This window comes from Tyto alba, unplaced genomic scaffold (assembly GCF_018691265.1).
Source record: "Tyto alba isolate M040663 unplaced genomic scaffold, T.alba_DEE_v4.0 Super-Scaffold_9, whole genome shotgun sequence".
Lineage (NCBI taxonomy): Eukaryota > Metazoa > Chordata > Aves > Strigiformes > Tytonidae > Tyto > Tyto alba.
The window spans coordinates 42,107,997-42,125,598 of record NW_024881330.1 but is presented as its reverse complement, the minus strand read 5'-3'; the positions used below and the strand labels follow the sequence as shown (position 1 = coordinate 42,125,598).

The 17,602-nt window shown below is 41.3% G+C and overlaps 1 protein-coding gene across 3 annotated transcripts in view; it reads left to right on the top strand.

Annotated features, from left to right (window-relative positions):
* Positions 1–292: 292 nt before the first annotated feature.
* Positions 293–17,602, top strand: part of LYN (LYN proto-oncogene, Src family tyrosine kinase) — a 55,136-nt gene continuing 37,826 nt past the window's right edge. The window contains exons 1-2 of one of the 3 annotated variants that reach the window (XM_032994396.2): positions 294–436; positions 5,755–5,856. The gene's annotated coding sequence lies outside the window, so the exon portion shown is untranslated. Of the gene's footprint in view, positions 437–5,754; positions 5,857–17,602 lie in introns of all 3 variants that reach the window. The other 2 variants (XM_032994397.2, XM_032994395.2) reach the window with 2 other exon arrangements.

Genomic DNA, 17,602 nt, shown 5'->3' with positions numbered 1-17,602 from the left:
CCGCTCCTGCCCCGTCCCCGTCCCCGTCCCCGTCCCCGTCCCCGCCGCCTCCCTGCGCGCAGCCGCTCCCCCCCGCCGGCAGCCGCGGGGGCCGGGGGCCGCCCGCTCCCCCCCTCCCTCCCTCCCTCCCTCCCTCCCTCCCTCCCTCCCTCTCCCTCCCTCTCTCCCCCCCCCTCTCCCCGCTCTCCTCTCCCCTCGCAGCCCCGCATGCAAATCTAACCCGGCACCAGGAAGTCAGGCGAAGAGGCTGCGAGCCAACCGCCGCCGGTTCCTCCGCCGGCCGCCCCCCCCCCCCCCCCCCCCCCCCGCGGCCGGCGGGGCAGCAGCGCCGCGCCCCGCACGCGCACCCACACCCACCCCGGGACACCCCTCTCGGCCCACCCGGCGGCAACCGGGGAGTTCGCCCGCTGCCGCTCAACTTTCGCACCCGGGGAAAGTAAGTGTCTTCGCCCGTCACCGCGCCGGGAGCCGGGGTGGAGGGGCGGGGGGGGGGGGGCGCCCTCCCCGGCTGGTCCCGCGGGAGGGGGCAGCGGGAGGGAGCGGGGGGTGCCCGGCCCGGCCCGGCCCGGCCCGGCACGGCACGAGGTGCTTTCCGGGGCGGCTTTTCCCCGCTTCTGCCTCCCGGAGGGGGTGCCGCTGCCGCCTGGCCGTCCCGGTGGGACTGGATGGGGTCTCAGAGGAAATACGGCAGGGGGGCGGTGGGGGGGGGGTGGTGGTGGTGTCAAAATAAATAATAATTAAAAAAAAAAAAATCATTCCCCAAAATATGATGTACCTCTTGCTGCTGTACTGGGCTCCAGTCCCTTCTAGCTGTTCGTGCTGGAAAGCGTGTAAAATTCACTCATCAAACTCCGCAGTCGGCGTTTCGAGCCCAGGAGAGTTAGCCTTGGTTTAGGAGAGACGATGTGGCCCCTGAGTATTCCTTCTTGCCGTGTTTTCTTGCGAGGAGAGTAACTCCTGGAGCGTCTTCCGAGTAAAAGCTGCTTCCTCTTAGCTGTACGCTCAGCTGTGCTTTAGCTTAAAAGATAAACAAGAAAAAGGCATTGTGATGCTTGGTGCACAGTGTTTCTTGCTAACTACTATTGTAACGGTACTGTATGACTAAGGAATAATGGTCTTGAGGGGTTTTCTCCTTCCAATTTTAATTTAGGATCTGAAAGTCAAAGTAGATCTTCCTAGTTGATGCCGTACCTTCAGTAAAGCAGTTAAGACTTTCTGTTGAAATTGCATCTTTTATGGGCTTGCAGTGAATGGGTTTGCAAGAACTCATCTTGCTGCTTCGCTCTTTAGTTGGCACTAAAGACCAAAGAGATTAACACTTAAAACTTGTTTAGCTTGATCATATTACTGTGGATATACATAGGGAGCTCAAAGGTTGAGTTCTTTTTCTGTTGTTTCATCTGAAGCCCCAAATCAATATCCCATCTCTTGCCTTTCATTCTCACCTTTGAAAAAAAGAAACAGCCTGACTAATCTTAATGTACTTTAGCACATCGTAATACAAATTGGAAATGACATTTTTTAGCCTGATCCCATAAAGTTCCTGGAAGACTTTTATAATTTAGAAATTTTAATGTTAGTTGCAAGTATCTGTAAAATATGAGTGCCAGGTAGGCAAGTCTGCCCTCATCATAGTCTCACTAAAGAGGTTTTTTAGGAAGATATTTGTTGGGAAATTGCAAAGCTATGTTAGGAAAATGTAGCTCAGTTTTACGGAAGGAATAGTCAAATGGTGTTTGTGTGAATTGTTTCCAATCCAGTATTGAAAGCAGGGTAGAAGTTACTTATATACTTCTATATGTTGGGACTTTGTATCTTTGTAAAAGGTACCATCACGAGCACTGAAAGTATGGATGAGAAAAAATCAGTTTCACCTGAAACAGTAGCAATGGGCTAGAAATCAGTTAGATACTGTTAATAGGACATTATGAAATTTTGGGCAAGGATTAGAATTCATGAACTCTGACATCAACAGATGTCTCGTCCTATGGATCTCTTCTGAGATGTCTAACTTTTTTCTTTCTCCATGTCACCTTTGTGAGCTGCAGACTAGTTAGAAAATATTTCTTGATTTAATAACATGAAAATCTATTTTAATTGTGTCTTGTTGAGAAATATTATTTTTTTTTTAACCATAATGGTGTAGAATGATCATCTTTGTACAGTAGCGGGCTGACTCGAAGTTATTCTGTTTTTTTTCTGTAGTTTTTTTTGAGTAGATAAGGGTTTTTTTCCTATATAAGTGTACAGAGGACAAGGTAAGGCTTAGGCCTTTCGACGTAAGCTCCTTGACCAGTGGAGTTGTGCAATGATTTTTTTCTGACAATACAATGAATTATGAAACTTTTGCGTACAAAGTTAAACCCCATTACCTTTAAGATATTTAATATTCTGGTTTTTTAATGTTACCCTTTCAAGAGAGTTTCCCTAAATGTGAAGTTCTTTCTTTAATGTATTTGTGAATATATAAGTATTTATGAATGTATATGTAATTCTTTCATGATACCTTTTCCCACCATTTTATCTATGTAATTGAAGTGAGCTATTTTCCTATGGCCTTGCTGGCTCTTCTAAGATAAATGGCATCACAGAACAGCAAGCGCTGTGGGAAGCAATTCCTAAAATGAGCAGTGAAAAAGGTCCACAATCCTCCTGGCTCCGCTTAGCAGCTGGTCTTCTGTGGGGTTGCTCACAAGGCCAGAGACACTACATCTGGCCCTTCTTGTGCTGCACATCAGAGCAGCATTTGACCTCTCTGTGGCTATTCAGGAAAGTTTAAGAATTGCAGTATTTAATCTCAGATGTGATGCCATTTCTGTCACAAAAAAAAAAAAAAAAAAAGAGATGTTTTCTTATCTGTACTTTGCATGCTACTTGGAATATTAGTGGACATTTGAGGTTTTTGGATGGAAACATCTTGACCATGAACCAATTAACCAATTTTTATATTTCTCAAAGGGCTAGGTGATCTGGGGAGAGGATGAGGCCTTCCCTCCTCTCCATAGGTGCATATTCTGAGTGACCGAGTCCCCTTATTTCTTCTGTCCAGGGAATTGTGGACTCCTGGAGTCTACAGCTGTTTTACTCTTGGGGTTCAGGGGGGCCTTTTGCAAAACTGAATGAACACAGAAAACAAGCAGATGAGGAATAAATAATAAGTAGAGACCTGGGGTGGGCATTAGGGGTGGACTAGGATTCCTAGCACCCTGCTCTAGTAGCATGGCTGTACACAGAGGTATCTCTGCAGCACCAGCCCTCCCTGAAGATGTGAGCTGTCAGGTGCTAATGCAAGGGATGGGAGGAGGATCCTTTGGCTGGGGATCCTGAGGGTTGTGTAAGCTCTGTGTGCAGTAGGTGGTGCTTCCTTCTGAAGCTATGGAGCAAAGTGTGTAAATAACAACACCAAACCACATGACTGTTAAGTAGTAGTTATTGTTACCCCTATAGGATTTCTATCTCTAAGATTAACAGCTTCGTTCTGTAGAAGAACCAGCTGCCCAGATGAGAATTAGGATTTTTCTCCTGCTGATCATATTCCTACTTTCTATTTCTCCCGTTATTTGTGCCCCATCTTTCATGAAAGTGTAGGAGTGCTAGAGATGGTATAGAGAGCAAGGCTTCCACAATTGCCAGCCTGCCACAGGAAACCAGATAAAAAATGGAAAATTACATTCGTATGAAAACAGTCTTTAGTAGTATGCCACACTGTAAATGGTAATGGTACCTTCTCAAAGAAATCAACTTCTACAATAAAAGGCAAATACAACGTAGCTATCCTTAGTGTGACTGTTCCTAGTTTAAACATAATTGTCCTTCTGGGAAGGATGGAAAGGTCTGTGCTTTCATATTTATTTTTGCCTGATTCAAATACGTTTCCTGTTGACATTGTCATTAAATGCTGTAATTTCCGAGGCTGAATCATTCACAGTGGTGTTCGGCATCTTTCCTGAAAATGTGGGTTTATGGAACAAAATGCAAAGGCAGAATTCATCTTGTGCTGGAAGCATTTCCTCCAAATATTTAGGCGATACTTGTATTTGTTGTGTGCCCTGAAGTACTTCTCACAAGGGTAAATAGATCAGTTATTTTTGTCAGCCAAATGTCCAAAGAGAGACAGTATTTTGACACTAACACTTTGCTGGGGAGAGGAGGAGGAGGAGATCAGGGAAAGGTGGAGGGGGGATGAGTAGATCACATTTCTCTCGGTGAAAAAGTGTAGACTAGCACCATTCAGGCCAGTTTTTGCCATCCTCTAGGTCAGCATTGTCTATCTTTTTCAAACTACTGGCATCTTAAGTATCTACAATTGGTTCCTGTGTTTGCACAGCATACTATCTTACTTCTTCAGTTCAAAGGACTCAAACGATAAACAGTCTGAGCAATGTGTCCTTCTTCCTCTATGGTCTCTGCTACATGTAGCATGAGGCTACTTCTTCCTGTCTAAACTGTGTTTGATGTGTTGTAGAGTTTGCTACCGCTTTTTACTGTACACGTTTCTTGTGACCAAACCATTTCTTGAAAGTGCCTGTGACAGCAAATTGTGCGATCTTAAACTGGAAAACGCGATAGCTCACCACAGAGGTTGAAGTATGGGATGTAGCTAACTCCTCTGGAATGGCATTTTTTGCAGTTCTCTCTATTTTAGAGGTCTATTGGAAGGCTGGACATGACAAAACTTTGGAGGGAATGGACTCCCTCTGTAATGTGTTCTTAACTATTCCTATTGGTTTAACAGAAAGCCGTGTCAGGAAGTTCAATAAAAATAGTCTGTTAAGTGGGCTTTCTGATGTAGCATCTGTAATACATGGCTTTACTTTTCATGTTTCCTTCATTAGTTTGTACAGATAGGTGTATACAAACCTGTTTGATCAATTTTTTGATGAAATCTTATTCAAGCTTTTTCTTGGGCATAAACTGAAACAATATGTTATTACAGGAATTAGTGCAGAAGTATATTTGGCTGCTAAGCAGGTTTGTTCTTTCCATGTATGACTGTAGTAGGGGCTTAGAACAAAATCAATACTAAAAGACAAAGAGTATGTTTGAGTGAATGCCTACATAATGATAGCATATTTATAAATCAGTAGGTCTGACCTATGACTAAGTTTTACTCTATTCAAAGAAAATATTTCCTGGTAATATCAACTGAGTAGAAGAAGATCTGTATAGTACTGCATCTATTGCATTTATTGAAATTGCCTGCTCGAGTACCCATTGCCAGGACCATGAGGCTTATGTTCATTAGATCCAGTGGACAGAAAGTGGTTTTCTCCAGGGCAACCCCAGCCTTACCATGTCCCTTGATGGGATTTCTAAAACCCTTCAGTAAGTGCTGAATGCCCTAGGGTAGCTGTGATTCAGATGTGAGCGGAGGGGAGCTGAAGAACAGGGGTAAGTGATCACCAGAGCTGGTGTCAGCGCCACTGAGGAAGTGAAAGTTTTTGGTAAACACACAGGAAGGGGATGGGCAGGAGAAAGAGGAAATCCTATGTTGGATGTTCTGGGGTCATCTTGTTCAGAATACATTGCAAGAGTCTTTTGAATGTGCTGTTATGGCGTAGCAGCTCATGCAAATGGGATTCAAAGTACAGTTTTGTAACTACAAACCTACCGTTGCAAAAGATCTGCTAAACTATGCAAAGGCTAGAGCGAAGCATTGCAGCCCAGGAGGGGTGTAGGAAAACTTGCCTTTTAAGCAACTCTCCTGCTGTATTGCTGGTGTGGCACTTTGTCTTCCTTTTTCTGTCTTGCAAGGTCTTTGCTCTGTCACTGATTTCCAGCTGTATTTGCACGGGCTGTGAGGGAGATTGCGGCGGCTGTCCTGGCACTAGCGGAGAAGCGCCGGGCCGGACTGAGGTGAATGCTAAGCCTGTTTCTCTTGGCGTGTAGATGGCCTGATTGATGGTTTCTGCTAGGCAGGTGGTGAACTGCAGTATCGTTGCTGGGCCTGACCAGATCTTGCCTCTTCTGAAAACGTCCCGCTAAATTTCCTTGATATCAGTTCCTGTCCCTCTGCCATGATGCTTACCAGTGTGTCTGAAAAGGTTTTAGAGCCACACTTCTTCAAATTTCTCTGTTAGTAATAATGTGCTGTTTGTTCGGGGCTTTTTCTCCCCAGTTTTCTGGAAAAAGACATGTTTCAGTCTTTATCCCGCTGTGGCAGTATTCCCTTCCTACCGCTGTTTCCTTTTTTTCTTCTCTCAGCATTCTTTTATTTCCCCAATATCATTCTGTTGTTTCTCTCCAGCTTTGTCTTCAGGACCATCAGTGGCTTAAGGTGTTTATTTCACCTCTCAATTTAGATCTCTGTGCAGCAACTTTTCTTTTTCCCCTTACAGAAAATTAAATATCTGCACCTTTCATAATCTAGTTATAGTTTGTAATGTATTTATACTACTTTACCAGGGAATATGCACCCAGAAATATGTACCCCCAGGTTCTTGAAGAGGTGTGAAGTCCAACGGAGTACCAATCTGGCAGTACTGACATGGTCTTCACAGTGTTTTAAGAAGTCCGTGCCTCCTAGAAGGGCAGCTTTGTACTTCTGTAGATGGCCAGCACGACTCTTCTATCTAGAACTTGTATTCTGTGTAGGTATAATCTATCTTTAGAGATAACTACTGTTGTTTACCTCATCTGATTTAAAATGGTGACCTCAAACAGGTTAGTTTCTGTCTTGAAAATTATCGGTATGGATTGTCTGCTACTCCTTTGTCTGCCATTCTGGGATGTTGCTTTGACCTTCTCTGGTCAAGTTTAATTTCTGTTGTATGCAGGAGGTTTTTCTGTGCTGTGTAGTGGCACATGTAAAAGGTCTTTGAGCAGGAGTTGACCATCCTTGTAAACCCACTTCGTTCAGGGAACCAGAGCATTGATTTATTGGCATGCGTGCTGGCCTGTGAAGAAGAAACCAAGGCTTGGTGTTGTGGGGGTGTGGTGCTAAGGGGACGGCTCTCGTTCCAGCATTTCCATGCTGTGCTCCTCCATGTCAACATGCCCCATATACTCTGTCCCCAGAGAAAGTGAAACTTAAGAAATTTAGCTTTGGGAAGGCAGTGCAAGTTTTGAAGAACCAACTTCAGCAGAACCAGCACCAGCAGAGGAGAGATTTGGTTGGTTGAATGAACAAGGGGAGAAAAGGAGCTTCAAGTGAGATGTTTCTGCTCTCGATGGAGCATTTTAGCAAGTCTGAGGGCATTGGATACAAGTGGCAGAAAATGCAAAATTCAGCATTTGAATAGCTTATTTGAATCAGAGATCAGAACAGTATTCTCTTCTGTAGTGTATTTTACTATGTGCAATGGCAATCTTCTCCTGCTAGATTCAGATGGGTGAAAAGTCCTTTTCCTTGCTCCTGCAATAAAAGCAAAAATATCAAGATTCTTGGTATGGTATGACATAGATAAGTAATTTATTGTCTAGGAACAAAGTACAGTTTTGGTGATATGACTATATTATGTTTATTACATGTTCTGTATCTTGTCATACTTACTGAGATGATGTGCTTCCTAGGGACTGCAATTGTCTCTATCCCATTAGTTTTCTTTGCATTCTTATTTGATTGGTTTTTCTCACTTTATCTCTGCTTCTGCAGTCTTCTCTCTTCATTTATTTCTCAGCATCAACCCCAATTGTGACTTCTCAGGGATTTCAGCCTTCTTTCCTATACCTTTTCTCATATGGTTTGTGTTGTCCTGAAAACTTCCCATGCATGCCTAACAATGAAACAATCTTACTGTTTTTTTAAAGCATCTTCTTCATACAGTGCTTAATTCTATGGAATCCAAATGTAAGTTCATAGTGGACTCATAACAGTTCTCCTGAAACAAGCTCAGGTAACCATCATGAACACTGATTTATTCTTAGTTCTTGCTTGGAAAGTTGCCTGCATGGGCTGTGAGTGCTAAAGTCACATATAAACAGTGAGGCTTGTCCACAGTCTAAGATGGTTTTGTTAGGTACAGTGTAATCTCATGGCCTCCCTATAAGCTATATATTTGATATTTGAAGTTGCAAAGATTATAAACTTTAATGAGCAGCCAGTATGGTCGTAATAAGAGTGCTGTAAAATTCTTGCAGTCTGCAGTATGAATAAGAAAATAATTCTTGTCATGGACCTTCAGTTTACCATGAGTCTAAATCTGCCAAAATTATCATGCATGCTCTTCTACTCATTAAGGTTCATGTCCTGCACTTTGTTTAGAAAGTCCTGCCCTAAATGTCTCAAAGTCTGTAGAGCTCCTACAAGTTGTGTACAGCCACTTACAGGATCAGAGCCAGGTTCAGTGGAACTGGCTGTGGTTGCAACCACAAGATCTTCATCTGCTGTCAGTTGCAAGGCTCTTGGCCATTAAGCAGGGCTAGGAACAACAGAAAATACTAAATGCAGTAATGATACTGTGAATACAGCAGTGTTGGTTGTTTTTAGAGAGTGAAAGCAAGAAATGTCAAGGCAAAGTTAAAATAGTAGCAGCAGTCAAAGTATCAATCAGTTTCTGAAAATGAAATAAATTAACATATCGAGCAAATGCAACAAGCTTCTTCAAGTCAGTCTTCCACTCAGAACTTCTATTTAGTGTAGAATAACTTCTCTCAAATATAAAATGACTTTAATCAAGTTAATATTCTTGCATAGCTGCTGTCCCAGTGATCTGGGTCACCCTGTGTTCATTCTTGCCTTTGAGAAAGATCATCTGCAAAGGCATCCATGTGTTTAAAATTTAGGGTCTCCAGTTCTTCCTTAAAACATTTGAAGGAGGAGCAATCAAGTGAACCGTCACACCAGCAATTCACAAGCCTCCATCGAAAGAGAGTTTCCAGATTCCCACTCTCATTTCTCTCTGAAAATGGAAAGAATGTAAAATATTTTTAATTTTGGCCAACTTTAGAGAAACTTCTTATTCATGCTTATGTGTGCAACAAATGTGAAAATCATGCTTAGGAACTTAGATGTGAATTCTTACTCCATGTTGCTTCAGTGACGTATTTCCTTTTACACTCTTAATGTCACCCCAGCTTGAGCATGTAGTTTCTCAAGACTTTAGTTAAAATATGCTTCTGTCTTTACATGCCAGGCTTTCAGACCTGAATCAGTGACAATTTGCAGTCCTTCAGGATATGTTTGGTAGGCTTATGCAGAGTGTACTCGTATCTATTCAAAAAACCCTGATCTCAAGGACTTCATCTAAAAACCTCCAAAGACTGCTCATAATAGAGCTCTTTTAGTTCTGTTTATCATATTTGCATGAAATAGGCAATATCCTTTGGTGCCCGTGCCGCCTGTATCCCAAATTTCAGCAGTTGCTTAGAACAGTTTACTGAACTGGGTGAGAAATCAACTGGAACATGCCTGTTTTAGATTCATGCCCTTGAATGAATATAATTAACACAGGGTGTAAAAATAAGTAAAATAAATGAGTTATAAATAGACCTCTGTGAAGTGCCAGAACCTGGAGTACAATCTTACACCCTTGAAGTCAAGGGAAATTCTGCTACTTACATCAGTGAGAATTAGATGAGGTGGTTCCTCGCAGGAATACTTACACAGTTATTGCTGAATGTTCTTCTAGTATCACTGTAAAGATTAAATAGCACAAGACTTCGTTTCTGCGAGTGTAATTTACCGACACTGGTTTCGACACTGTCTGATTTGGTTTTTTTGAGAACTCTTGTAACTTCCTCTTGCGACTTAAGAAAACTTGTCCAAGGTTTGCAAACTTCCAGGAGGAACTGGACTCTGAGTAAGAGTGTTAGCTCGTGTCAGCATGAATGATTTAACCCCAAATTTTCATCTGAGCTTAGAGTTCATTCTTAAATCCATATAAGATACCCCAGTACCATTGCTAGGGTTTCAGGAGAGTTCCTCAGTGTCTATTTAATGCTGTACAGGTAATGAAACACAAAACAGTCTGCTGGAGAAGTAATTTTTTTTTTTTTTTTTTTTGCAATTGAACTATATCCTGGAGTTTGTAGAGGGTGAAAAAAAAAAAAATCTGTTTTTCTTTTGTGAGCTATTTGTGAAATTCAGTGCTTTAGACAGGTGCCCAAGGCATAGTATGATGCTATTATAAGAATGCTATGTTTAAATTGCAAGTTTGGTCATGAGTATGTGTCAGCATTTAAATGGGGAGGTGACAGCAGATGAAGCAGCCCTCTGACCAATGGAGAAGGATGGTAAACGCAGTGTGGTGCAAATTAATATGAGTTACAAAACGACCAGGCTAGTGCAGAGTTAAGATCCATTGACACAGAAGTCATTCTGCACTAATTTAGTCACAACTATCTTAATCCGTGTTGAAAGTGGATTGTTGAATACATAAAACCAGGTAAGGTTTATAATAACTGATTTATTCCGTGGAGATATGGTTATCTGAATTTGAGAGAACCAAACCTAGTATGCACAGATGATCTGCTCTCCCTTTCCCCCCTTTTTTAAACACCCTGAAAACAGAAGATAAACCTGAAGGAGAAGTGGTATACTTTCTATGAGGCCGCCCTCAAAACCTTCACTGGGACTTGTTGCCTGTGAATATGCTGTCCTCTGTCATATTTTCATTGACATGTTGTGATAATTTCATGATCTTTCAATTTTGTTTACAGTATAGCAATGGATTTGAATTATAGGCACATCTCAGAGAGATCACATCTGCAAAAGACTCTATTACCAACAATATCTTTAACTAGTTAAAGGCCACGTTCATTCAACACCATCTTCTCCCTTTAGTCATAGTAGCTATTAATGATTCTCCCAACAAATGTCCTGTTAATACGTTCGTCTGGGCACATGGAGGTTGAGCATTAAGCTGCCTTTCTTGAATGAGATGAAGGTTTCAAGTATCAGCTGCTACCTGCAAATATACCTTCCTGCACACCTTCTGGAGGGGGTGGGCAGAGTGACAAATTTCAGTTGAAGAGCTAGTTGGGGTGCAGCCTGATGATAGTATTAGAGAAACACCTCAATCTTCCCCAAACTCACTAAACATTAACAAGCAGTTCACTCCATCCCACGTTGTGTTCTAAGGCTCAGTGAAACAGAGAAACTAACTGATTTCTCTTTCACGTATCATGTAGTAAATGCAGACATTGGGTACTGCAAAGTAGCTCATGCAGGGCCGTGCAGTATCATCATCATGACCCTTGCTGCATGCCTCTGAACTGCATCTTTTCTTGGGAAGCTGTGTTTGTGTGAAGGAGAAGGGGAGAGTGAGGAGCTAAGTAAATGCTGTGGGGAATGAGGGAGGATAGGTCCCAGATCAGTGTTCTCCAAACCAGCTGCACGAAACTTGTCCTTCAGCCCTTCTGTCATGTCACTTGTTATGAAGATGGTGTCATTTGAGCTACTCCTGGACCTTGCACCAAAACTTTTTCATTCCTATGGGCAGATTCCCTTTTTCCTCTGCCACAGTCATTGCTCTAGTCACTAAAAAGGGAGGGGAGAAGGATCCTTATACTACTGGCAGTCATGGACATGGGCAAATATAAGACTACTGAAACTTTAGCACACTGCCATTATTGGCCAAAGTCATCAATTTAAAGCTGAAAAAAATTGCATGTGAGTCATAGATACACTCAGCTTGGAATGTAGACATAGTCCTTGGGGTTTGCTAGCTGGAGTGGCACACTTCCTAATACTTAGGAAAAATGTTGATCCTCTTCAATGTAGTGGTTTGGCCAAATTTTCATCTGACAATGGAGATTTGATTATATGGAGCTGCTGTCTGTCATTACTGAGGTTTCTTACTAGCAAAGAAAATGACATTTTTACTTATAGTTTGCATGACACTTTTAACGGGAAGCTTCCCTTTAAGTTGGTTAACTTGTTGGTAACATTTCTTGTCTGTTCCTTTTCATATGATCCTTTTGAAGAATTTGATAGAAGTATTTATTCTGTTATGACAAATTAAGATGTTATTTGACCTTTTCCCCTATCTTCAAAAGATACTGTACAGTGGAAAAAAAATTGAGGAAATGGAAGATGCGGTTGCCTGAGGGCTGGCAAAGTGAATTAATTCATTGTTGATATTGATTCAAAATTCTGGAAGATGCAGTTGAGGCAAATGATTGTAATAAACTCAAGAGAGTGTTATAAGGTCAAAAAACAGATGTTAGCTTAATGTAAGACTTGGTTTAAAATCAGTGCCAAAAATACTGACTACATGAATCTGGAACATTTTCATAATATATAGTCTATTATGCAATGTTAACAAAATTACAATCTTGTGTGGATTAACTTTCTTGTGTTTTGGTATTTTTCTTCAATCGAATAAACAAGGAAAAGGATCAGTAGTTTCTATAAATTGTAATCTGCTTCATTTCAATGTAATGTTTTGTTTCTGAATTTTATTGTAATCCTTTAGCAAGTTTTTTTTATAACATTATTGTACTACCACAATGACATTAGTTATTTTCAGCATTTCTTCTTGATTTTTTTTTTTTTTTTAAACACTGCCAAAATTCCTGCACAAAACCAAGCTTTTGACAAATCTAGGCAAAAACTGTGGTGGATTTATAGAAAAATAGAAGATGCTTTTTTCTTGATCAAGGCCCCCCACCCCTATTAGCCTTCCTTTCATGTCATCAAATAAGATGATATTTATTGCATATGTATGCTGTCATTTATGAGTTCCAACAAAGATCATGTATTGTTTAGCTAGGCACTCAATAAACTGACCCTCTTCCCAGAGACTTAAAGACTAGACAAGCAAAGGTTGGATTGTGGATTAGTATCTGAATATAGAAAACTGTTTACCTGAACCGATACCGTTAGTTTTACAAAAGCACTCCTATTTCAAAGGCTGCAGAGGAAAGTAAATAATCCTCAGATCTTGCCTGACCACACCAGATCTCTATAGAACTGGATTGGATCACTTTGTACTTGGAAGTTTGAGGTGTGAGCGCTTAAGTCACTTATTTTCCATTTAGTATAGTGATGAGCTAATTAATGTTGTTTATTACACAGCTAAAATGCCTGGTCTAGTAAGTTAAAAAAAAAAAAAAATGGGAGGAGGGTATAGGAGAAAAGGATTTTCCTTGTATGATGCAATTGTGCTGCTCAGAACTTGTTTACCTTTCCCAGAAACACATCAATGCAGCATCAATGTGGCAACTCCAGGTATTTTATCTCACCAGAAGTTTCTTGTTCTTATGTCAGCTGTTGGGGGATTTTTGCTGTATGATGTAATACACAGTCCCCTTCCACTGTAGTCAGATGGCAGCACACCTGTTTTCCCTGTTCTAACTTGAATTTTGATTTCAAAAATGTTTAAGTTAGAAAGTGGACTTGAGTTATGAATGTTGCACCGTCCTATCCCTGATTTCAGTATGCAGGCCAATGTGGGAAGGGAAAACAGGACATCAAATGGGGGAAGAATGGATGTCAGAAATGTCAATGAGAACAGTAGTCAGCTTGGTAATGTGTTCAAGAAAGGTTTCTGCCAACCCAGATTGGTTTAGTTGGACTGAGATATTTGTGTGCTAATGTCAGGAATCTGGGCTCTGAAGATGAGGAGCAGAAATACCAGTGCAGGGCTTAAAACTGAATGTTGCAGAGGAATTAGAAACGTGACAGATTTATATCTGCAAGTGTTGGAGAACATGAAGGTGATAGGGTGATACTTTCTGTAACTGGTGTAGCAAAACCATAAAAAATAGTCCGAGGTAGCATGAACAAAGTAGAATTTGTCTTGGTTGCAATTGCTAAGGAAGGAATTGTGAAAGAAGCTGAACAGGGTAGTGCTGCCTGTCTGCTGCACTTCCCCAAATTCTTGGCAAGACCACTCTCTGTTGCCTAATGTTACATTAACATTACATTGAAACTTTTTTTTTTTTAAATACTTTAATTTGCAATGAAAGAATAGGAGTCCCCAAGTGATACTAGGAGGCATTAGAAACACACAGGTAGCTGAGAATATCATGCAGAAGGAACAGTCTGGCAAAATAATGGGGAGAAATTTAGTATCAGGGTGTGAGGTCATGCCACTGGAGATACGAAAGTCTGCTGTGACAACAGTTTGTCATGAAAAACGAGACAAATTTGGATGTCTTAATGGATTACAAGATGATTATAAAAGGCTAGTGTGATGAAAGTGTGAAAATAATAATCTATTTCCTGGAATTTATTGGGCAATATATTTCTGTAGGTGGAAGAAATATTAATACTATTTGCTGCAAGTCATTGCTGGAAGTCATCTTGGAACACCTGACCAACTCCAGCCTCTTGTGCTTAAGAGGGAGGAGTTCAACCTGAAACTTATGTGGAGAAGGGCTCCTGGGATAACCAATAGAATTGGAAAAGACTGAGAGTGCTTAGTCTTTATAAAGCCTAGAAAATAGACAGAAAGAGATGTAACTTCTTCCTAATTGCCAGAGAGGATGAAGGGCTAAATGCCATTATTGTCCCCAAAACGTGCTTAAGGCTGGGAATTATGAGAAAGCTTTGAAGCCAAGTGAAGTGAGGTTCTGAAACCTTTCAGCATTAACATTTTGTTCTTCCCCACCACCACTCATTAACCTGGCAAACTCACTTCTGAGCTTGTACAATGAAATTGTGCTGCTCAGAATGGGTCTGCCTTTCCCAGAAAGTAATTTTTAGTCCTGTGCTCTAATCATGGGTGCTAAACTAGATAGCTCTGTTATCTTGCTCTGGTAGAAATGCACCCTTGGAAAATGTGAAGGTTTGACTTAAAAGAGAATAAGTTTGAGGAAATCTCATAGTAACATGCTTGTTGCATACTTTTCCACTACAATAATATTTAGGGTTTGATGGTTACACTGGGGATTAACTTGTTTCTCTTTGCCTGTTTATATAGATATGTATGTCAAAATATTATTTTAGCTTTGTCTCACCTTTTCCCCCCAAAAGGTTGAAGTATCTCAAGAATTCCCCAAATTTTCTCCTTTTTTAAAAATGCTGTCAGCTGAACTACTGCTTCTTACATCACAGGAACAACAGGAGCCTATGCTGGGCAAATCTGTCATAGTTAAACACTGAGTAGATTTAGGTTATCTGTGCTCCTTTCTGCATGCATGGCAAAAAGATCATGGTGATTTATGTGTGTGTGTGTGTGTGTGTGTGTATATTTATGCTCATTAATAGGTGTATCGTATAAGGGATAAATTCAGTTTGGGAGGCATAGAGATTATATAATCTGGGCATATAGAAATAAGCTAAATTTTAAAAGATATTAAAATACCTGAGGTGAGGAGTGACTGAGACATACATAACCATTTTCAGCAGAAAGGCAAGGGAAGAACAAACTGTTTAAGTTCCCCTAGTTGGTCTCCAGTGCAAAAACAAGATGTAGGAAGTGAAACAAGCCCAAGATGAAAGCTGACCCAGGATTTCTGTGTTTGCAAAAGTCTGGTTTGATAAAAGTTACCAGGTAGTCAGCTTCCTACCAGGCAGTGAAATTTAAATGTGTGCATATATATAATATCTATTAAATTATTAAGCATATGTATCTTTTATATATTTATATATATAGATATGTGATTAATTGTAGGTATAAGAACAAAGCTAAACAAACCCAAAACTGATCATGTTTGAGACTTGAAAGGAATAGGAGTCCACTTCTGTTCCGTTGATCTCTAGTTTAATTATTTCATATTACTCCCAACCACAAATAATTTACTTTTGTCACTTTTATTTTCACTCCGGTCTAGTGGCACATCTTCACTGGCACATGTATGTATAGAGCAGTACTGATGAGGCTTTGCTGAGCTCTCACCTCAGATTACACTCCTCCTTTGTGTTCATTGGAGATTGCTTTTCCATTCTGCACTATGTGATGATGGGTCAGAAATAAACCCAGTTTTCCCAGGCCCTTCAGAGACGGTCCCCCTCTTAGTCCCAGTAACAGAAGTATAGAAGATCATTGCAACACCCAGGTACCACAGATGATGTGGAAGCAGAGCAACATAGAGTGGAAGTCAACAATAAAGGTTAAAATAAATGAATTCCTTAAATTTAAGATTTTTCCATTTTTTTTCATGGAATGGGAAACTTGAGCAGTTGATTGCAGTGATGTAGAAAGTTGGATGGGGTACTGAGAAAGCATGTGTTTGTGTCCTTGAGCAGAGTGGGCTTACAATTCTTCCTCCCCAGCAGTTTTATATCTAAGTTGATCACTCTATGTTTGTGTTTCGAGACACTTCTGCCTTGACCTCAAAGGTGATGCAGAGAAGACTTGCATTCTCAGTTATTCAGGAGATCTGATCAAGGCATCACTGTGTTACTTCTGGCTTTATAACTTGTGAAGTAGCAGCAAACCAGAAGCAAACCAAGGCCAGAATGAAATGTCTAAAACAGAGGAAGGGATATTCTTTTCAATTTTTGAAAGAGGTGTTAAAAAATAAAATTATTTACCCCTCTCCTCTCTAAGCTGCTTTAAAGCTTCAGGTTTACAAACAGCTGATTTTTTTTATATGTAGGTGTAAACAATTTCTTCCCATTCTTTGATTCAGAAGCTTAAATATAGAGACATTTTCAAGACAGAATAATTAAGGGGCCTTGATTTTTTTTTTTTTATACTTCTTAATGCACTGTCTTTTTCTTATTTGTACTGCTAAGAAACATATTTTCTCTATATGCAGAAGAAATTTTGTGGCTTAAATTAAGAGTTTACTGCTTATAAACCTTGTAATTGTACACAAATTTGTTTTATATATGTACCTGTTAAAATACATAAGTATATCTCTCTTAAAAGCCTAAGCCACCTACAGAATTGGTGTTTATACACATGATCACTGACATTTTGAACATGTCGTGGTTTGAGCTCAGTGAGCAACTGAGCACCACACAGCCACTCACTCATCCCTTCCCCCTCAGGAATGGGAAGGAGAAAATTAAGCAAAAGTCTCGGAAATTGAGATAAGGACAGGGAGGGATGACTGGCCTGTTATGGGAAAAGGAAGAGTCGTTGGGGGAAGTGAAAACATCAATTTAATTCAAACACTTACAAAAACACTTAACAGAGTGGGACAGTGAGAAGTATTACCATTTCCTAAAAACACCTTCCCTCCACCCCTCTCTTCTTCCCTGGCTCAGTTTTGCTCCGGATAGCTCTACCTCCCCAGTCCAGCAGTGTAGGGGGCAGGGAATGGGGGTTGCGGTCAGTCCCACCTCTCCTTCCTCCTCAGGTTGGGGGGAACTCCTCACATTCTCCCCTACTCCACATGGTTCCCTTCTTGCGGGAGACAGTCGTCCGTGAACTTTCTCCACCATGAGTCCTTCCCACGGGCCGCAGCCCTTCCCGAGCCGCTCTGGCGTGGGTCACCCCGGCGTGCTGCAGTCCTCCCGGCTCCAAACTACAATAGCAGGGGCTGCTCCTTCCCACAGGATCCCAGCCTCCTTCAGGTGCAAACACCTGCCTGTGTGGGGTCCTCCACAGGCTGCAAATCGGAATCTGCTCCACAGCTGACCTCCATGGGGGGGGGGGGGGGGGGGGGGCGCAGGGAGGCCCTGCCATCTCACGACAGGCTTCTCCTCCTTCCTTCCACTGGCCTCGGTGTTTACATGGTGTCCTCCTCACAACTCCCAACTCCTCCTCACAGGTTCCCCTTCTTAAATACATTATCGCAGAGGCGCAGCCACCGGCACTAATTG